Below are 23225 nucleotides of genomic sequence, written 5' to 3' on the forward strand. Positions count from 1 at the left end.
TCAGACGCGATCGGGAGGGGGATAAGAAAGGAGGGGGAATGGCAATTTTGGCCAAAGAAACAAATACAGCTGTAGGAAAGGATGATATGTTGGAAGGTTCATCAAATGAGGCCATATGGATTGAGCTAAGGAACAAAAAAGGGGCAATTACACCAGTGGGAGTGTACTATAGATCCCCAAACAGCCAGAGGGAGATAGAAGAGCAGATATACAGGCAAATCTCTGAGAAGTGCAAAAACAATAGGGCCGTAATAGTAGCGGATTTTAATTACCCCAATATAAACTGGGATAGCTTTAGTGTGTTACAACCAAGGCGGGAGGAGTGCACTGTCTTTCTCTAGTTCCACTTCTCCACAGGTCACAACATATATTTAAATGTTTACCCAGTTACCAATGTGGCCAATTATATACTCTATTTTTGTTTCAAAATAAAATCAACCAACCAGATTTCTTTAACAACAAAATTATTAATTTATTATAAAACAAGAATTAGTCAATAAAGATGCAAAGCTTTAACACACAGTTTGAAATATGACTGTAAATATATACATTCCCTTCTAATTACCCAACACACACACACACCAGTTAAAGGAAAAATAAAGATCCTTTGGCCAAAGTCCTTGTTAATTCTTGAAGAAAAAGGATAAGATATATTATGTTCCAGATAGCATACAGTCTGGCAACTGAGTACATGTAGACGGGCTACTGGGATCTTTTCAGAACAGGAAATGTCAAGAGAAAGTCTTCCAAAAGATTCTCAGGAGAAATGCGACATCAGGCGTTATAGCTATCACACATTGGATTTTTTTTCGGGGTTTCTCAGAGAGGTGGAGTAAAGATGAGCTGGGTGCATCTTTCAGCAGGCTACAAACCAAACTGACTCAAAACAGTATTCAAAAATGAAACCCACTCGTGAGCACTATAAATCTTGTCATGTCACTTCTCTTATAAACAACTCCCATAGTCAGAAAGCATCTGTTGTTTACTTAGCTGAAGACATGTGACATCCAGTAAACTGTGTCCTTCCAGTGACCCTTTAAAAAACACATCAATGGATCCCTTCCGTCTCAAATGAATCCATCTCCACAATTCAAAAACACAAATCCTCAAAAACTAGTAAAAAATGGAAGCACTTACATAACACCTCCATCCTTGGAAGAATGAAACACCATTTTTAAATGTAATTTATTACAAAGTGTGGAAAAAAACAGAAGATGAAAAATATTAAAACACATTTACACACTCATTCTCATTCACTCTTTACCTGTATCTAATACAGTTCTGCTTTGTACCATCTTTGTGCTCAGATAATTCAATACAAGGTTAAATTCTAGACAAAGCATCCGCAATTACATTATTTTTCCCTGCAATGTGGATAATCTTTAAATAATAGGCCTGCAATAGTAAACTCCATCTAAATATCTGGCATTCTAATTTTTGAATTTTTACACAAAGGCTAGGGGGTTTTGATCAGTATATACCAGTGCCTCTCTGTAGTCGTGGTGGACATATACTTGAAAATGCTTAAGAGCTAGTAATAAGCCCAGGGTTTCCTTTTCCACAGTTAGGTATCTCTTTTGGTGTCAATTTAGCTTTTGGGAAAAAGTATCCCTCAGGCATTTCTATGGCCGATTTATTGGTTTGTAACAGGACTGCACCGACCCCCTGGTCATGAGCATCAATTGTTACCTTGAAGGGCTTAGTGAAATTTGGGGCAGCCAACACTAGTTCATTGATAAAAATGGCTTTCAGCCTCTCAAAAGATGCTCAGCACTCCCCTGACCACATTATCTTGGCTTTCTTTTTTTGTAGCAAATCCATTAGTGGAGCAGCTATAGTACTAAAACTTGGTACAAACTTGCGGTAGAAACCAAAAATCCCCAAAAAGCTCATGATTTCTCATTTAGTCTTGGGTCAGGGAACTCCATCGATGCTTGTACTTTTCCTGTTCTTGACAACATTTGTCTTTGCCCGACTATATGCCCAAGGTAGGTTACCCGCGCTTTTGAAAATTCACTTTTGGCAAAGTTTATCACCAAATCAGCTGACTGTAATTTTCTAAACAGAGCATTTAGCTGTTCCAAGTGGTCTTCCAAGTGTCACTGTGTACCAGCACATCATCAAGGTAAACCACCACAGAGTTAGAAACACTGGCCACCACTTGGTTCAATAGTCTCTGAAAATTTGCTGGGGCATTTTTTAGCCCGAATGGCATCGCTCGGCATTGGAAAAGACCGTCTGGTGTGACAAAGGCCGATATTTCTTTAGCTCGGGGTGTTAAAGGAACTTGCCAGCAACCCTGTTGACTCAAAGAAATTACTGTCTGTTGCCTTTGTTGTTGTGGCTTTTCATTACCTACACCTTCATTTACTGGCTCAAAGATCGGTAGTTTGTCTTGGTCAAGTCCAATGGCAGCAAAACCATCCCTCACAATGAAGGTGACGTGGAATATGTTTTCCACAGTCTGCGAGTAAGAATATGGATCAACTAAAAAGTCAAAGAAATTGATTGGTGTTTCAGGATCAGATTTGTAGTACTCCTGCAATTTAACAATTTTTTTAAAATTTATTCATTCGGGGGACATGGGCATCCCTGGCTATGCCACCACTTATTGCCCATCCCTAATTGCCCTTGAGAAGGTGATTGTGAGCTGCCTTCTTGAACCATTTCAGTCCTCGGGGTGTAGGTGCACCCACAGTGCTGTTAGGGAGTTCCAGGATTTTGACCAAGTGACAGTAAAAGAATGGCAATATAGTTCCAAGTCAGGATGGTGGGTGGCTTGGAGGGGAACTTGCAGGTGGTGATGTTCCCATGCATCTGCTGTCCTTGTCCTTCTAGGTGGGAGAGGTCGCGGGTTTGGAAGGTGCTGTCAAAGGAGCCTTGGTGTGTTGCTGCAGTGCATCTTGTAGATGGTACACACAACTGCTACTGTGCATTGTTGGTGGAGGGATTAAATGTTGAAGGTTGTGGATGGGGTGCCAATCAAGTGGGCTGCTTTGTCCTAGATGGTGCTGAACTTCTTGAGTGTTGTTGGAGCCGCACCCATCCAGGCAAGTATTCCATCACACTCCTGACTTGTGCCTTGTAAATGGTGGACATGCATTGGGGAGTCAGAAGGTGAGTTACTCACTGCAGAATTCCCAGGCTTTGACCTGCGCTTGTAGCCACAGCATTTATGTGACTGCTCTAGTTCAGTTTCTGGTCAATGGTGACCCCCGGGACATTGATAGTGGGGGATTCAGCGATGGGAATGCCATTGAATGCCAACAGGAGATGGTTAGATTCTCTCTTGTTTGAGATGGTCATTGCCTGGCACTTATGTGGCACAAATGTTACTTGCCACTTATCAGTCCCAGCCTGGATGTTGTCCAGGTCTCGTTGCAATTCTACACAGGCTGCTTCAATATCTGAGGAGTCATGAATGATGCTGAACATCATGCAATCATCAGCGAACATCCCCATTTCTGACCTTATGATGGAGAGAAGGTCATTGATGAAGCAGCTGAAGATGTTTGGGCCTAGGACACTACCCTGAGGAACTCCTGCAGTAATGTCCTGGGGTTGAGATGATTGACCTCCAACAGCCACAGCCATCTTCCTTTGTGCTAGATATGACACCAACAAGCAGAGAGTTTTACCCCTGATTCCCATTGACTCCAGTTTTGCTAGGGCTCCTTGATGCCATACTCGGTCAAATGCTGCCTTGATATCAAGAGCAGTCACTCTCACCTCACCTCTTTTCTCCATGTTTGGACCAAGGCTGCAATGAGGACAGGAGCTGAGTGGCCCTGGTGGAACCCAAAATGAGCGTCACTGAGCAGGTTATTGCTGAGCATGTGCCGCTTGATAGCACTGTCGATGACCCCTTCCATCACTTTGCTAATGATCAGGAGTAGACTGATAGGGCGGTAATTGGCCGGGTCAGATCTATCCTGCTTTTTGTGCATAGGACATACCTGGGCAATTTTCCACATTGCAGGGTAGATGCCAGTGTTGTAGCTGTACTGGAATAGCTTGGCAAGGGACACGACTAGTTCTGGAGCACAGGTCTTCAGTGCTATTGCCGGAATGTTGTCAAGACCGATAGCCTTTGCAGTATCCAGTACTTTCAGCTGTTTCTTGATATCACATGGAGTGAATCAGATTGGCTGAAGACTGGCATCTGTGATGGTGGGGACCTCAGGAGGAGGCAGAGATGGATCATCAACTGGGCACTTCTGGCTGAAGATGAATGCAAATGCTTCAGCCTTGGCTTTTGCATGAATGTGCTGGACTCCCCCATCATTGAGGATGGGGATATTTGTGCAGCCACCTCCTTCTGTCAGTTGTTTAATTTTCCACCACCATTCACGACTAGATATGGCAGGACTGCAGAGCTTAGATCTGATCCATTGATTGTGGGATCGTTTAGCTCTGTCTATTGCATGATACTTTCACTGTTTAGCATGCAAGTAATCTTAGCTTCACCATGTTGGCACCTCATTTTTAGGTATGACTGGTGCTGCTCCTGGCATGTTCTCCTGCACTCCTCATTGAACTAGAGTTGATCCCCTGGCTTAATGGCAATGGTAGAGTGAGGTATCTGCCAGGCCACGAGGTTGCAGATTGTGGTTGAATATAATTCTGCTGCTGCTGCTGGTTCACAGTGCTTCATGGATGAACGCCCAGTTTTGAGCTGCCAGATCTGTTCTTAATCTATCCCATTTTGCACAGTGGTACACAACACAATGGAGAGTAGCCTGTGTGAAGACAGGACTTGGTTTCCATAAGGACTCTGTTTAGTTTAGAGATACAGCACTGAAACAGGCCCTTCGGCACACTGAGTCTGTGCTGACCATCAACCACCCATTTATACTAATCCTACACTAATCCCACGTTACCACAACATCGCCACCTGTCCCTATATTTTCCCTACTACCTACCTATACTAGGGGCAATTTATAATGGCCAATTTACCTATCAACCTGCAAGTCTTTGGCATGTGGGAGGAAACCGGAGCACCTGGAGGAAACCCACGCAGACACAGGGAGAGCTTGCAAACTCCACACAGGCAGTACCCGGAATTGAACCCAGGTCGCTGGAGCTGTGAGGCTGCGGTGCTAACCACTGCGCCACTGTGCCGACTCTGTGGTGGTCACTCCTACCAGAACGGTCATGGACAGATGCATCTGTAAGGTAGAGTGAAGTCAATAGGTTTTTCCCTCTTGTTTGTTCTCTCACCATCTATCGCACACCCAGTCTGACGGATATGTCCTTCAGGACTTGGCCAGCTCGTTCAGCAGTGGCGTTATCAAGCCATTCTTGGTGATAGACATTGAAGAACCCCCCCCCCCCCCCCCACCCAGAGTACATTTTGTGCCCTTGCTTCCTTCAGTGCTTCTTCAACATGAGGAGTGCTGATTCATCAGCTGAGTGAGTGTGGTAGGTGGTATTCAGCAGGAGCTTTCCTTGCCTTTTATTGAGACATCATGGGGTCCGGAGTCAATGTTGAGGAGTACCACGGTCACTCTCCCCCAACTGTGCTGCCATCTTTGGTGGATCTGACCTGCTGGTGGATGGAACATACCCAGAGATGGTGATGGAAAAGTCTGTAAGGTATGATTCGGTGAGTATGACTATATGAAACTGATGCTTGACTAGTCTGTGGACAGCTCTCCCAATTTTGGTACAAGTCCCCAGATGCAAGTGAGGAAGACTTTACAGGATCGACTGGGATGGATGTGCCTTTGTCCTGAAAGGGTAGTAGAGGCAGAAAATCTCAACTCATTTAAAAGGTATCTGGATATGCACCTCAAGTGCTGTAACCTGCAGGACTATGGACCAAATGCCGGAGTGGGATTAGACTGGGTGGCTCATTTTTCAGCCAGCGTAGACACGATGGACCAAGTGGCTTCATTCTGTACCGTAAGCTTTCTATGATGATCTGTGGTGAAGATGTTATTGGTTACCATGATCAGGGACAAAATAGATTTTCCTTTGAAAAGGCCTGACTTAATCAAGGAGAGTCAGCATGGATTTGTTAAGGGAAGACCTTGTTTGACCAACTTGATCGAATATTTTGAAGAAGTAACAAGGAAGATAGATGATGGTTGTGTAGCTGCTGTGGTCTCAATGGATTTTAGCAAGGCTTTTGACAAGGTCCCACATGGCAGACTGGTTAAAAAAGTTAAATCCCATGGGATCCAGGGAAATGCAGCAAGGTGGATACAAAATTGGCTCAGTGGCATGAAACAAAAAGTAATGGTTGACGGGTGTTTTAGCGACTGGAGGGCTGTTTCCAGTGGCGTTCCGCATGGATCCCCTGCCTTTTGTGGTGTTATATTAACGATCCAGACGTAAATGTAGGGGCCATGATCAAGAAGTTTGCGGATGACACAAAGATTGGCCATGTGGTAGCGAGGAGGATAACTGTAGGCTGCAGGAAGATATTGATGGTCTGGTCAGATGGGCAGAAAAGTGGCAAATGGAATTCAACCTGGAGAAGTGTGAGGTGATGCATTTGGGGAGGTCAAACAAGGCAAAGGAATACACGATTAATGGGAAAATACTAAGAAGTGTAGAGGAAGTAAAGGACCTGAGTGAATGTCCACAGATCCCTGAAGGTAGCAGGACAGGTCAATTAAGGTACTTAAGAAGGAATATGGAATCCTTTCCTTTATTAGCTGAGGTATAGAATATCAGAGCAGGGAGGTTATGCTGGAACTGTATAACTCATTTGTTAGGCCACAACTTGAGTACTATGTGCAGTTCTGATCACCTCATTACAGGAAGGATGTAATTGCACTAGAGAGGGTACAGAGGAGATTTACAAGGATGTTGCCAGGACTGGAAAAATGCAGCTATGAGAAAAGATTGGATAGGCTGGGGTTGTTCTCCTTGGAACAGAGAAGGCTGAGGAGAGATCTGTTTGAAATGTACAAAATGTTGAGGGGCCTGGATAGAGTGGAGGCGAAGGGTCTATTCACCTTAGCAGAGAGGTCAGTGACGAGGGGGCATAGATTTAAAGTGATTGGTAGAAAAATTAGAGGGAGATGAGGAAAAGCTTTTTCACCCAGAGGGTGGTGATGGTCTGGTACTCACTGCCTGAAAGGGTAGTTGAGACAGAGACCCTCAACTTATTCAAAATGAGTCTGGATATGCACTTCAAGTGCTGTATGCTGCAGGGGTATGGACCAAATGCAGGAAAGTAGGATTAGATTGGGTGGATCATTTATCAGCCGGCACAGCCACTATCAGCTAAGTGGCCTCTTTCTGTGCCTTAAACTTTCTATGATTCTATGAAAAGATTAGGAAAATGCAGCGATTTTGAAAAGTGTAGATAAGCAGAGAAATCTTGGTTTCCGTTTACATCAATCTTTAAAGGTGGCAGGGCATTAGAGGCAGAGACGATAGAAGCAAAGAGATCATGCGAGAACTTTATAAATCATTAGCTAGGCTTTTGATGGAGTGTTGTGGACAATTCTGGCACCACACTGCAGGTAAGATGCAAAGCCTTTGAACAGGTACAAAGGAGGTTTACCAGGGATGAAGCACTTCAGTTATCAGTAAAGGGTGGAAAAGTTAGGACTGTTCCCCAAGGAACAGAGAAGATTAAGAGATGACCTAATAGAAGTTTTCAAGATGATGAGGGGTTTTGATAGAGAAGATAGAGAAATGCTGTTCCCTCTGGCGAGTGGGTCAATAAACAGAAATCATGGCTGGAATTTTACATTGGGTGGAAGGCCCTACACACTGGCCAAAAAGTTGGAGGCGAGCCAAAATTTTATGCTCCCCAGGTCCTTAACTGGACTTGGGCGGGACTTCTACCTCCTTCAGGCAGGAAGTCCCACCTCCAAGAGCTGTTGGCCAATCAGCTGGCAGGCAGCTCTTAGTCCTAGCAGCACCACCGGGAGCAGTAGCCACTGCTGGGACTGCACTCAGCATCAGCAGCAAGAGAGACGCCGGCCATGCTATGGCATTTCAAGTGCTCATCTAAATACTTCTTAAATGTTGTGAGGTTTCCTGCCTCCACCACCTCTTCAGGCAGTGCGTTCCAGATTCCAAACACCCTCTGGGTGAAAAAATGTTTCCTCAAATCTCCCCTAAACCTCCTGCCCCTTACCCTAAATCTATGCCCCCTGGTTCTTGACCCCTCTGCAAAGGGAAAAAGTTTCCTCCCATCTAACCTATCAATGCCCCTCATAATCTTGTACACCTCAGTCATGTCCCTCCTCAGCCTTCTCTGCTCCAAGGAAAATAACCCTAGCCTTTTCAGTCTCTCTTCATAGCTGAAATGCTCCAGCCCAGGCAACATCCTGGTGAATCTCCTCTGCACCCTCTCCAGTGCAATCACATCCTTCCTATAGTGTGGTGACCAGAACTGTACACAGTACTCCAGCTGTGGCCTAACTAGCGTTTTATATAGCTCCATCATAACCTCCCTGCTCTTATACTCTATGCCTCGGCTAATAAAAGCAAGTATCCCATACGCCTTCCTAACCACCTTATCTACCTGTGCTGCTGCCTTCAGTGATCTATGGACAAGTACACCAAGGTCCTTCTGACTTTCTGTACTTCCTAGGGTCCTACCATCCATTGTGTATCCCCTTGCCTTGTTACTCAACCTAAAATGCATTACCTCACACTTTTCAGGATTAAATTCCATTTGCCACTGCTCCGCCCATCTTACCAGCCCATCTATATCTCCCTGTAATCTAAGGCTTTCCTCCTCACTATTTACACCACCACCAATTTTCGTGTTATCTGCGAACTTACTGATCAAACCTCCTATATTCACGTCTAAATCATTAATGCACACTACAAACAGAAAGGGTCCCAGCACCGATCCCTGTGGTACACCACTGGTCACAGGCTTCCAATCGCAAAAACAGCCCTCGACCATTACCCTCTGCCTCCTGCCATTAAGCCAATTTTGGATCCAATTTGCCAAATTGCCCTGGATCCCATGGGCTCTTACCTTCTTAACCAATCTCTCATGCGGGACCTTATCAAAAGCCTTACTGAAATCCATGTATACTACATCAACTGCTTTACCCTGATCGACACATCTAGTTAGCTCATCGAAAAATTCAATCAAGTTAGTTAGACACGATCTCCCCCTGACAAAGCCATGCTGACTATCCCCGATTAATCCCTGCCTCTCGAAGTGGAGATTAATCCTGTCCCTCAGAATTTTTTCCAATATTTTCTCAACCACTGATGTTAGACTCACCGGCCTATAATTACCTGGTTTATCCCTACTACCCTTCTTGAATAATGGTACCACATTTGCTCTCTTCCAGTCCTCTGGTACCCCTCCTATGTCCAGAGAGGATTTGAAAATTTGCGTCAAAGCCCCTGCTAACTCCTCCCTTGCCTCACATAACAGCCTGGGATACATCTCATCTGGGCCTGAGGATTTATCCACTTCTAAGCCCGCTAAAACAGCTAATATTTTCTACCTTTCAATGCTAACATGTTCAAGTATATCACAATCCCCCTCCCTGATCTCTACACCTACATCGTCCTTCTCCATAGTGAACACCAATGAAAAGTAATCATTTAAAACTTCACCTATGTCCTCTGGCTCCTCACAAAGATTGCCATGTTGGTCCCTAATGGGCCGTACTCTTTCACTGGTTATCCTCTTACCCTTAATATACTTATAAAATGCCTTGGAATTTTCCTTTATCTTGCCTGCCAGTGTTTTTTCATGCCCCCTCTTCGCTCTCCTAATTATTCTTTTAAGTGCCACCCTACACTTTCCATACTCCTCTAGTGCCTTCGCTGTTTTCAGCGCTTGGGATCTGCCGTAAGCCTCCTTTTTTTCCTGGTCCAATTCTCTATAACCCTTGACATCCAGGGTTCCGTGCGCCTTTTAGCCCTACCTTTCACCTTAACTGATACACGTCGGCTCTGAACTCTCACTATTTCCGCTTTGAATGACTCCCACTGATGGGATGTAGACTTTCCTACAAGTAGCTGCTCCCAGTTCACTTTGGCCAGATCCTGTTTTATCATATTGAAATTTAGTACCTTTATTTCTGGTCCATCTTTGTCCTTTTCCATAACTACCTTAAATCTTACAGAGTTATGGTCACGATCCCCGAAATGCTCCCCACTGACATTTCTACCACTTGACTGGCTTCATTCCCCAGGATTAGGTCCAGTACTGACTGTTCCCTTGTTGGACTTTCTACATACTGGCTCAAAAAGCTCTCCTATATGCATTTTAAGAATTCTGCCCCTTTTAAGCCTTTTGCACTAAGACTATCCCAGTCAATATTGGAGGGGAGATGATGAGAATTATTTTGCACTCAGTTGTCAGGAGCTGGAACTCTCTACCAGAAAAGGTGGTGGAAGCAGATTCCACAAATAATTTTCAAAGTGAGTTGAACAGGTACTTGATGTTGAGGAACTTAAAGGATTATGGATAAAAAATTAAAGTGTGGAACTAAGCGAGATTGCTTTTTCAAAGTGCCAGCATAGGCATAATAAGCCAAATGGCCTCCTTCTCTGCTGTAAACTTCTACGATTCTACAGTTTCCTCCCATTAATTTATCAAAGCTCACTACAATTGCTTTTCAGCTATGGGCAGATTTGCAAATCTATTAAATGTGACTCAAATTTATAACTAATAGTTCAGTCATACGTTAGTTTCTTAGAAAGGGGAAGGCAAACCAATCAAATCACTGCAACAACTTTTTGAAACATGTATCTTCTGCCATTTTCTTCTCCTTGGTCAATCAACTTACAGACTTAAAATAAGGTTTGTAATATAACAAAATATTTATCACACAATGACATGACTGGACTTAACCATAAAATTGCATTTTGTGAGGTTGAGTGCATCCATGACCTCTGCCTCTCAGAAGCCCAGCCATGGATGTGAACCTTTTTCCTCCCCAGACCTCTGAACCTTTTGCTGATGGGAGATTTTGCAGGCTAGGCATATGCAGTATGCACTATTTACCAGGATTTATCAGCTGGATTTCATCAACCCAATTGGAAACATGTTTATTTTCAATCTGCAGTAGTGTGTCTATTTTGTTGCTTTTTTCCAAATTAATTGAAGAAAAACTGGGTGACAAATTTCAAAATTTATTCAGATAAAACTTAGTGGTTTTGTTTTGCCATTGGAAAACTGTCTCAGAGACAGAGAGAGAGAGAAAGCAAAAGAGAGATAACATCCTACCTGGTACAGCGGGTCAACAAAACTCTAATTAATTGCCATCGATAAAGAAAATCCCAAATGCTGTGAGGATTTTTTTGTGTATAATAATCTGAAAGCAAAGGATTTTGTTGTCAGATTTTTATCCAAAGAAAATTTGGGAAATTTTATTCAAATGAGTTCTGGAATGGTTTTTGAGCCTTAAAGACTGGTTATTCACAGAGGGTGTTGTTGCCAAGCCCAGTCCCTTCCTATCTACTTCACAAGATGTGGAAAAATGGCTGACAGAATGTTTCTTGTTGAAAGCAACCCCAGACTTGTAGAAATAAAACTAAAAAGTGTGGAAATACTCCGCAGGTCTGGCAGCATCTGTGGAGAGAGAAGCAAAGTTAACTTTTCAGGTCAGTGGCCTTTCATCAGAACCGGCAAAGGTTAGAAATGTAATAGGTTTTAAGCAAATAAAGTGGGGGTGGGGCAAAAGAGAACAAATGGGAAGGTGTTGATAGGGCAGAGGGTCACAAAGAATAACGACAAGGAGGTCATGGGGCAAAGGCTAAGACAAAGACAAAGAGTGTTTTAATGGTGTGGTGAAAGACAAAGCATTAGTGCAGAGAGGGTGTTAAATGATACAATAATAAAAGCCCTAGCCAAAAGCAAAAACATGAAAAAAAAGTGGGCAGGCACATGGTAAAAAAATGTAACAATGAAACAAACTAAAATAAAACGAAATAAAAAGAAATAGAAATAAAAAATACAAAGTAAAACTAAAATAAAAGGGGCCAGTCATGCTCTGAAATTATTGAACTCAATGTTCAGTCCGGTAGGCTGTAGCGTGCCTAATCGGTAATTGAGGTGCTCTTCCTCAAGCTTGCGTTGATGTTCACTGGAACACTGCAGCAATCCCAGGACAGAGATGTGGGCATGACAGCAGGGGGGTGTGGTGAAATGGCAAGTGACAGGAAGCTCGGAGTCACGTTTTCGGACTGAGCGGAGGTGTTCCGCAAAGCAGTCACCCAATCTGTGTTTGGTCTCCCCCATGTAGAGGAGACCACATTGTGAGCAGCGAATATAATATACTAAATTGAAAGATGTACAAGTATATCGTTGCTTCACCTAAAAGGAGTGTTTGGGGCCTTGGATAGTGAGGAGAGAAGGGGTAAAAGGGAAGGTATTACACCTCCTGCAATTGCATGAGATGATGCCGTGGGAAGGGGACGAGGCGTTGGGGGTAATGGAGGAGTGGACCAGGGTGTCACGGAGGGAATGATCCCTTTCGAATGCTGACAGGCGAGGGGAGGGGAAGATGCATTTAGTAGTGGCATCACGCTGGACGTGGAGGAAATGGCGAAAGATGATCCTTTGGATGTGGAGACTGGCGGGTGGAAAGTGAGGACAAGGGAAACCCTGTCGCGGTTCTGGGAGGGAGGGGATGGGGTGACAGCAGAGGTGCGGGAAATAGGCCGGACCCAGTTGAGGGCCCTGTCAACCACAGTGGGGAGGGGGGCAATCCTCGGTTGAGGAAAAAGGAAGATATATCAGAAGCACTGATGTGGAAGGTTGCATCATCAGAGCAGATGCATCGGAGACGGAGAAACTGGACTTGTAGGAATAGAACTTTATTGTCTTAAAGGGACAGGCCAGATTTAAAACAGTTCTATCTTAGCAGTTTGCATTACATAGTATTCTATTCTTTTCATTATAAAACAACTCATTAAATTTACCATAAGCCACACTGGGTGATTCTTGAGTTATATAAAAATCTTGGTATCACAAACACACACACATTTTTATCATATTGAAAAGCTACGGAAAGAGAAAGGAAGCCAGTCATTAGCTTCTAATTGACCTCAGGAGGTGCCTAACAGTAATTAGCTTGCAATCAATCTGAGGATATTTTTAGCAGCACTAGCCCACAATTGCCCTCAGGATATGCCTATTCATAGAATCGTAGAATGGTTACAGTACAGAAGGAGGCCATTCGACCCAACGTGTCCATGCCTGCTTTCTGCAAGAGCTACTCAGCTATCCCACTTTCCCACCTTTTCCTCATAGCCCTGCAAATATTTTCTCTTCAGATAATTATCCCTTTCTATTTTGAAAGCCAAGATTGAATTTGCCTCCACCACAATCTTAGGCAAAACATTCCAGATCCTAACAATTTGCTGCAGAAAAGAATTTTTCCTCATGTCGCCTCTGGTGTTTTTTTGTCATTCACCTCAAATCGGTGTCCTCTGGTTCTCCACCCTTCCGCCAATGGGAACAGTTTCTCCCTATCTGCTCTATCCAGACCCCACCTGATTTTGAACACCTCCATCAAATCTCCTCTCAACCTTCTCTTCTCTAAGGAGAAGAGTCCCAGTTTCTCCAATCTATCCACATGACTGAAACCCCTCATCCCTGGAACCATTCTCATAAATCTTTTCTGCACCCTCTCTAATGCCTTCACATGCTTCATAAAGTGTGATGCCCACAGCTGGACACAATACTCTGGTTGATGCCAAACCCGTGTTTTATAAAGGTTCATCATAACTTCCATGCTTTTGTACTCTATCCTTCTATTTCTAAAACCCAGGATCCTGTACATCTTATTTATTTATTTAGAGATACAGCACTGAAACAGGCCCTTTGGCCCACCAAGTCTGTGCCGACCATCAACCACCCATTTATACTAATCCTACATTAATCCCATATTCCCTACACATCCCCACCATTCTCCTACCATGTACTGACACTAGGGGCAATTTACAATGGCCAATTTACCTATCAACCTGCAAGTCTTTGGCATGTGGGAGGAAACCGGTGCACCCGGCGGAAACCCACGCGGTCACAGGGAGAACTTGCAAACTCCGCACAGGCAGGACCCAGAATTGAACCCGGGTCGCTGGAGCTGTGAGGCTGCAGTGCTAACCACTGCGCCACTGTGCCGCCCTTAATTATTAGTCACTTTCTCAACCTGCCGTGCCACCGTCAATGATTTGTGCAAATACATATCCAGGTTCATCAACTCCCACACCCCCATTAGAATTGTATCCTTTATTTTTTATTGTCTCTCCTCGTTCTTCCTACCAAAATGTGTCACTCACACCTCCTTGCATTAAATTTCATTTGCCACATTCCTGCCCATTCCACCAACCTGTCTATCATCTCTTGAAGTCTATCTCTATCCTCCTCACAGTTCCCAATACTTCCAAGTTTTGTGTTATTCACAAATGTTAAAATTGTGCCCTGCACACCCAATTCTAAGTCATTAATATTCATCAAAAAAAGCAGTGGTACAATATCAACCCCTGAGGAACCCCACCTTCCTCCAATCCAAAAAATAACCATTCACCACTACTCTCTGTTCCCTGTCGTTCAGTCAACTTCATATCCATGCTGCCACTGTCCCTTTTATTCCATGGGCTTTAACTTTGCTGACAAGTCTGTTATGTGGCACTTTATTAAATATCTTATAGAAGTCCATGTACACCACATCAACTGAATTACCCTCATCAGCCCTCTCTGTTACCTCATCAAAAAACTCAATCATGTTAGTTAAATACGATTTGACCCTAACAAATCCGTGCTGGTTTTCCTTAATTAATCCACATTTGTCCAAGTGACTGTTGCTTGCCGAAATTAGAACATGTAGCCTTAAAGGAATATGCCAGTTATATAATGCACCATCTTGACTGTTGAATAATACATTGCGTGTTATATGCTATACTGTTGTTGTCTAGATCAAAGAACGCATTTGCTGACTCACTGTGAGCAAAGCCATGAAGAATCAGCTAGCATTTTAAAAATTGAATGTCATAGACAGATTGCTCACTGTAATAATAGATTGAACTTTCATGACAATGGCCACTTTATTTGCACAGAACTCAATAAACTGTCTGCCATAATGCATTATAAGGCACAGTAAGGGATGAATGGCACATTTAAATGTAGCTGCAAAAATGGCCTGACACTCATGCGCAAAAAGGTATTATAAATATATTTGCACCCTTAGGAGTAGAAATGTTACTATGTTGCATTTTGCTTTTCGTTGGCGAAGCTCACATTCAACAGCCGAACAAAGACTGGCACAGGTTGGGTCACTGCAAGGAGAATGTGCAGCTGCCACGGGAATCACCCTTACATCACTCATTCCCAAACTGCTGCTAGAAGTAAACAGCCCACAGTTAGAAGTGTGCTAAACATAATTTAATATGTCTGCATCTAATACAGTGGCATGTAACATTAACGGGACTTTTCTGCTAAATACCACCAGTACAGGAAGTGAGAGCAGAATGCGTCGCTATCAACAAGTGCTTTATTACTGTCGGTTTACTATCTGCTCTCTTCAATGGTGAAGGAAGCACATGTCAGCAAGAAGCAGTAGTATGTGAGGAAAAAAAATTGCACTTTAGTTGCTAGGTAGTGATATAGAGCCTGAATCATATGGTGATGGGAGTTCAACTACAGCAAAGTTCAGAGAGACTCAGCGGATACGTCCTATTTGAGAAAAGGATGTTGCAGCTTGTCGATGTTGCAGAAATGCTTTAGTTTGAGTGGTTCTCAGACACAAGATGGCTACCAGCATGGCCCAGGCAGCTAATGTCATGGAGCAAGAATTCACTCACTCCAGAGCCTGGCAGAGCTAGTAGCTACAACAGTGGAATCTACAGTGGCGTTATGTGTGCTGGAGACAAGAAGCACGGGGTTTGCAACCAGCGCAGCTGCTCACAGTGCAAGCCTTTGATACTTTAGATATGAACTCTAGGAAGGTATTAAGCCTGGGTTCAACTGTACCCAACAAAGAGTGGAGAGAACTCTGAAGGAAGGATTTCAGGACCTCGGAGATACATTGGTCAGTGTGTGAACAAGCCCATTTCCCTCTTGAGATGTCCTGCTGTAATAGTACAATCGGTACTGGTTCACACTCATTTCGATAGTAGCTCTGTTAAAAACTGGAGAACAGCACAAGTTTTGGTGGAACGCTCTATGGAATAAGGTGGCATACACCAGTAGGTTCCACTGCTATGTCCAGACTGGCCAAGAGAGTGTGGGAAAATGGCGCACTGACACGGAACACAAAAGTCCTAGTGTATCAGGCCTGTGTCCTCAGTACCTTGCTCTACGGCAGCGAGGCCTGGACAACGTATGCCAGCCAAGAGCGACGTCTCAATTCATTCCATCTTCGCTGCCTTCGGAGAATACTTGGCATCAGGTGGCAGGACTATATCTCCAACACAGAAGTCCTCGAAGCGGCTAACACCCCCAGCTTATACACACTACTGAGTCAGCGGCGCTTGAGATGGCTTGGCCATGTGAGCCGCATGGAAGATGGCAGGATTCCCAAAGACACATTGTACAGCGAGCTCGCCACTGGTATCAGACCCACCGGCCGTCCATGTCTCCGCTATAAAGACGTCTGCAAACGCGACATGAAATCGTGTGACATTGATCACAAGTCGTGGGAGTCAGTTGCCAGCATTCGCCAGAGCTGGCGGGCAGCCATTAAGACAGGGCTAAATTGTGGCGAGTCGAAGAGACTTAGTAGTTGGCAGGAAAAAAGACAGAGGCGCAAGGGGAGAGCCAACTGTGCAACAGCCCCGACAAACAAATTTCTCTGCAGCACCTGTGGAAGAGCCTGTCACTCTAGAATTGGCCTTTATAGCCACTCCAGGCGCTGCTTCACAAACCACTGACCACCTCCAGGCGCGTATCCATTGTCTCTCGAGATAAGGAGGCCAAAAGAAGAAAAGAAAGAAAGAAAGAAGACCAGTAGGAAAGTCCTTTCCCTGTTGCTGGCCCATCTGGGTTGTTCCCACACAAAGCCATGAGTGGTCAGGAATCCCAGCAATGTAACTGTGGTTCTTTACATCCACATCCCCGGTATGTCTTCAGGGAAGGGAGTATGTATAGGTAGGATAGCACAGGCAATTGTAAGTCATATTCACATGCTAGTAGGGCACAGAAGATGGGTGAACAAGGCAAATATATATTGATTTCACCTATTTTAACATAATTAGACATAACATTTGGGTATCATGGGTAGGCAGGAAAGTGGAGTTGAGTTCACAAACAGATCAGCCATGATCTTATAGAATAGCAGAACAGGCTCGAGGGGCTGAATAGCCTACTCCTGCTCCTAGTTGGTATGTTCGTATGTAAAACTAGTTCTATCAGGTAGCGAACAGTGAATCTGAATTGGTTGGAAATTAATTTACCTGAATTGATTTGTTAATTGATATTTCTTGTGAGGAAATAGCTGTGGATGGGGAAATCAGGGGCTAACAGTGACTTCTGAAGGGTTTTCAGTTGTGACTCACCTGACCAACTTTAATTTCTTATTTATTAAGTCATGTAGGACTGGATTTTCCTTCACATCCCATAAATGGGGCAAAGTAGCCGACTACTGCTTTACCATCTTGATCTACATTTCCCTTACCATCCCTGCGAAGGCTGCCACTGACTTCCCCATTTCCCTACACAACCCTCACTCCAACCCCTCCCTTCAAATGTAACTGTTTGCAGTGGGGCAGGGTTTGGCTTCCCAGCCCATTTCCCTCCTGTCTGCCTTTTTTATCGCTGCTCCCCAGAACCACCGTGAAGGAAGGTGGCAGTTGGTCCGGAACTAGCAGTTGTAATGCCTCTGATGTCTGCCAAAGGAAAGAAAGGAGGTCCAGTAGAAGCTTCATCTCCATCCACTTCAACTCCTCAAGCCCCACATTCTAAGGCAAGGTCTCAGCTGAGAACTCAAGAGCATTTTCCCCTCTCTTTTGGGCTCTTCTCTCCATCCAAATCCTCTCCAATTGCTGCAGTGGCAGCCCTGCTCCAGCACCACTGGGAGTTTGATCCCTCATAACAGTGGGCTTCCTTTGGGTTGAGGGGGTGGTGTCGCAGAATACTACCCTGCAAAGCCAATGATCCCCAAACCAGGAAAATGAACCAGAGTTGCAGTGAGGTTAGAGAGATGACAGAAACCTTATCCCACTGCTATCTGACCACCAACAGGAAAATCCAGCCCATAGTTTGTGCATGCTCTTGCCTGCACAATTAAGCACCTGAGGGGACATTTAAATGGCTTGGTCTGTGAAGAATTGGTTGAAATTGAAGGGTTCTTGCTCAAGATCTCCACACCAGCCCCCAAACGCTGGAGCTGCTCACATAGGAAATGCAAGAAAGGGAGGCTGTCTTATATAGGGGGCTCTGCACAAAAAACAGCTGGTGCAGTGAGCTTGGCAGGAGATAGTAGACAGAGTCAATGGTGTCTGCACAGTCTAGAGGAACCAAATCAGACTGAAGATGGCAGATCTGAAGGAAGTTGTCAAATTAAAAGTTTCAGAAAAGCTTTCTGGGCCAAATGGCTACCATGTCACCGACTTGCCCTAATAATCTGTAATTCGTTTACCACTTATTCCAAAACTTATCCTGTGCAGTTCATCAAATGCTTACAATGCATTGCCATATTGCATCATGGCACAAATATAAGCAGCATCTTGACTATAATAAATACAGTCACAGTGAAATTTTGAAGGGGCTTCAGACAGCAAATAGTTAGATGACCTGTTTATTTCTGTAAACCAGGACCAGCCAAATGTCTGTCACTATGTGCTCCATAAACATTCAACATCTCAACACACTTGGAAGATGGCCACACAATCAAAGGATACAGCCCCAAAGTGGAGTTTGGCACAGAAGCTACAAGCCTTGACTCCCTTTCAGGACACCATACCGGACATAATTGAGCATGACAGCGTAGAAGGAATAGGGAGAACAAGTCCAGAGTTGTCACGTGCTTAGAGATGATACGATCTTGTGGCTATTATGTCCTGTTCCTCTTCTCACTTACAGACCCTCAGGCATAAAAACGTGACTCACAATATATTGCAACACAAGCACAGTTTAAAGATGCCTCTTGGAGACAGCATTATGGTATATGTTGTTCTTCTGCTTTTGTAAGCCTGGAAGAATAGATTACCTACACTACCAGTGTTCGTGAGCTAGCCCACACCTCAGATAATGTTATACCACTTTTTTTTGCAAGCACTCGTACAACTACGTACACATTGGACATAAATATAGTGAGTTTGAGGAGGTAGCATTAGGTTAGCCACAATACATAAGTGAAGAGAGAAAGTGGTGATAGCAGATCAGAGTAGGACCCAACTGCCCAGAGGACTAGCTCAGTTCCTTGATCAGTTGCAGTGTTTGGAATTTGGTCTTCATAGAGCTTGAATTATAAAGGAAATTGCTATCTGACCAATAAACTGGCTTCCTGCAGTATCCACAAACTGGGATTAATCCCTACAGTCTCTACAGATGAGGGATAGCTCCCTGAAGTTATATGGAGGACGACAGTGGAAGTTAACTGACCTTTGACAAGTGGTCACAACCACAGGTGGGAATGTGGCTTTACTGCGAGGTGCCAGTTAAGTGAATGTCTTGCCTGCTCCAGTTTCACTCTGTGGAAACAAACATGGAATTAATGTAACATTAACTTCTTGAGCATTCCAGGGCCAGTTTTTATGATATTTGAACAAACCTTTCGTTCTTTTATTTTACATTCAACATCTGCAAAGTAATTGCATATTTCTGATCAATCCCAAAGCAAGGGTGTCAGGCAGAAAAAGAAAAGCCCCAGGTACAACCTTGAGTAAGAAATATCCTTGAGCATTCATCATAAAGTGTAGCCCATTTTGTAAAAAGAAGAAATTCAAAGAGAGAAAATCATAGAATCAAAGAAATGTATGGCACAGAAGGTGGCCATGTGACCCATTGTGTCCATGCTGGCCAAAAAAGAGCTATCCATCCTAATCTCACTTTCCAGTCTTTGTTCTGAAGCCCCGTAGGTAACAGCACTTCAAGTGGGTATCCAAGTACTTTTTAAATGCGATGAGGGTTTCTGCCTCTACTGCCCTTTCAGGCGGTGATTTCCAGACCCCTACCACTCTCTGGGTGAAAAAAATTACTCCTCAACTTCCCTCTAATCCTTCTTTAAATCTATAGCCCCTGGTTATTGCCCTCTCTGCTAAGGGAAATAGCTCCTTCCTATCCACTTTATCTAGGCCCCTCACGCCAGCCTATCTAATCTTTTCTCATACCTAAAATTCTCTAGTCCTGTCAACATTCTCATAAATCTCCTCTGTACCGTCTCTATTATGATCAAATCCTTCCTGTGATTTGGTGACCAGAACTGGATGCAGTACTCGAGCTGTGCCCTAACTAGTGTTTTATACAGCTCTAGCACAACCTCCACATAGCATAATACAAACAGGCAGGGTCAACATGGTTTTGTGAAACAGAACTTGTGTTTGACTAATTCATTAGAGTTCTTTGAGGGAGAAGCAAGTAAGATGGATAAAGGGGAACCTGTAGATGTGGTGTGCTTGGATTTCCAAAAGGCATTCAATAAGGTGCCACATCAAATATTACTGCACAAAATAAGAGCTCATGTTGTAGGGAGTAACATATTAGCATGGATAGAGGATTGGTTAGCTAACAGGAAGCAGAGAGCAGGGATAAATGTGTCATTTTCGGTTTGGCAAGCTGGTATTAGTGGAGTGCCACAGGGATCAGTGCTGGGGCCTCAACTATTTACAATCTATATTAATGACTTGGATGAAGGGGCTGAATGTATAGTAACTAAATTTGCTGATGACACAAAGATAGATGGGAAGGTAAGCTGTCAAGAGGACATAAAGAGTCTATAACGGGATTTAGAGAGGTTAAGTGAGTGGGCAAAAATTTGGCAAATGGAGTATAATGTGGGGAAATGTGAACTTGTCCACTTTGGCAGAAAGATTAGAAAAGCAGCATATTATTTGCATGGAGAGAGTCAGTAGTACAGAGGGATCTGGGTGTTCTGGTACATGAATCACAAAAAGTTAGTATAAAGGTCCAACAAGCAATTAAGAAGGCAAATGGAATGTTGGCATTTATTGCAAGGGGAATCGAATATAAAAGTAGGGAAATGTTGCTACAGCTGTCCAGGGCCTTAGTAAGACCACATCTGGAGTACTGTGTACAATTTCGGTCTACTTAAGAAAGGATATAATTGCATTAGAAGCAGTTCTGAGAAGGTTCACTTGACTGATTCCTGGGATGAAGGGGTTATTTTATGAGGAAAGGTTGAGCAGGTTAGGTCTATACCCATTGAAGTTTAGAAGAATGAGAGGTGATCTTATTGAAACATATACGATCCTGAGGGGACTTGACAGGGTGGGTGCTGAGACGATGTTTCCCCTTGTGGGGAAGTCTAGAACTAGGGGACACATTTTAAAAATTAGGGGTCTTCCATTTATGAATGAGATGAGGAGGGTCGTTAGTCTGGGGAATTCTCTTCTCCAGACAGCAGTGGAGGCCGGGTCATTGAATATATTCAAGGCTGAGTTAGACAGAATTTTGATTGACAAGGGAGTCAAGGGTTATGGACGGCAGACAGGAAAGTGGAGTTGAGGCCAGAATCAGCTCAGCCATGATCTTATTAAATGGCTAAGCAGACTCAATAGGCCAGACGGCCTACTCCATTCTTAATTCTTGTGTTCATGTTCTCCTTGCACTTATATTCTATGCCTCAGCTAATAAAGGAATGTATCCAGTATGCCTTCTTAACATCTTATCTACTTGTCATGCCACCTTAAGGGATCTATGAACATGCACTCCAAGGTCCCTCTGTTCCTCTACATTTCTCAGTATCCTACCATGTATTGTGCATTCCCTTGCTTTGTTTGTCCTCCCCACATGCATTTCTCCAAATTGAATTCCATTTGCCACTTTTTTGCCATCTGATCAGTTCATTGATGTCTTCCTGCAGTCTACAGCTTTCTTCCTCACTATTAACTACACAGCCAACTTTTGTATAATTTGAAAACTTCTTAGTCATGTCCCTACATTTAAGTCTACATTGATATATATCAAGAAAGCAAGGGACATAGTACTGAGTCCCGCAGAACACCCATTGACCACTATCATTTCCTTCCTACCACTGAGACAATTTTGGATCCAACTTGCCACTTTCTCTTGGATCCCATGCGGTCTTCCTTACTGACCACTCTGCCGTGTGAGACCTTGTCAAAAGCCTTGCTAAAATCCATGCAGACTATATCAAATGTGCTACCCTCATCGACCCTGCTTGTTAACTCCTCAAAAAATGCAATCAAGTTAGTCAGACATGACCATCCCTTAACAAATTCGTGTTGACTGTCCATGATTTCCATGCCTTTCTAAATGACGATTTATACTGTTCCTCAGAATTTTTTCCAATACTTTGCCCACGGCCTGCAGTTATTCAGTTTATCCCTTTCTTCCTTTTTAAACAACAGTGCAATGTTAGAAGTCCTCCACTACCACACCAGCTGCCAGAGAGGATTGGAAAATGATGGTAGGAGCTTCTGCTATTTTCTCCCTTGCTTCTCCTAATAGCTAGGGATACATTTCAGCTGGGCCTCGTGAGTTATCTACTTTTAAAGATGCTAAACCCCTTAATATTTCGTCTCTTACTACATTTATCCCATCCAATATTTCACACTCCTCCTCTTTAGCCACAACATCTGCATCATTCCCCTCGTTTGTGAAGGTATTCATTAAGAACGACACCCACGTCTTCTGGCTCCACACACTGGGTCCCTTTTTGGTCTCCAATAAGCCCTCTTCTTTGCTTAGTCATCCTCTTACTCTTTATGTATTTATAAAGCATTTTTGAGTCTGAAGGCTCAGTTGGGAAGACAGCATTGGCTGAATGTTCCACTCTATCCCTGGTCAGCCAGGGTAGGCAACCTTAGCCACGGTACTAGTAGGAATGCTACAATTGGCCTCTGCTTAAACTAGGAGGAAGCAAATTAATCAGTGGTACTGCTGGTTACTGTTCTCCAGTAACCCTGTTGGAAGGTGCACGTATGTGGATCCCAGGTGAGGACAGGATTGAGCTCAGCTGCGAGGCCCCTGCTGTTGTAAGGCTTACCAAACCTCACTGACAAAACTCAGTTACGAATAATGGATGGAGTACTGGTGGATCTCAATTCATTCCATCTTCGCTGCCTTCGGAGAATACTTGGCATCAGGTGGCAGGACTATATCTCCAACACAGAAGTCCTTGAAGCGGCCAACA

Source organism: Heterodontus francisci, chromosome 17 (assembly GCF_036365525.1).
Source record: "Heterodontus francisci isolate sHetFra1 chromosome 17, sHetFra1.hap1, whole genome shotgun sequence".
NCBI classification, from domain to species: domain Eukaryota; kingdom Metazoa; phylum Chordata; class Chondrichthyes; order Heterodontiformes; family Heterodontidae; genus Heterodontus; species Heterodontus francisci.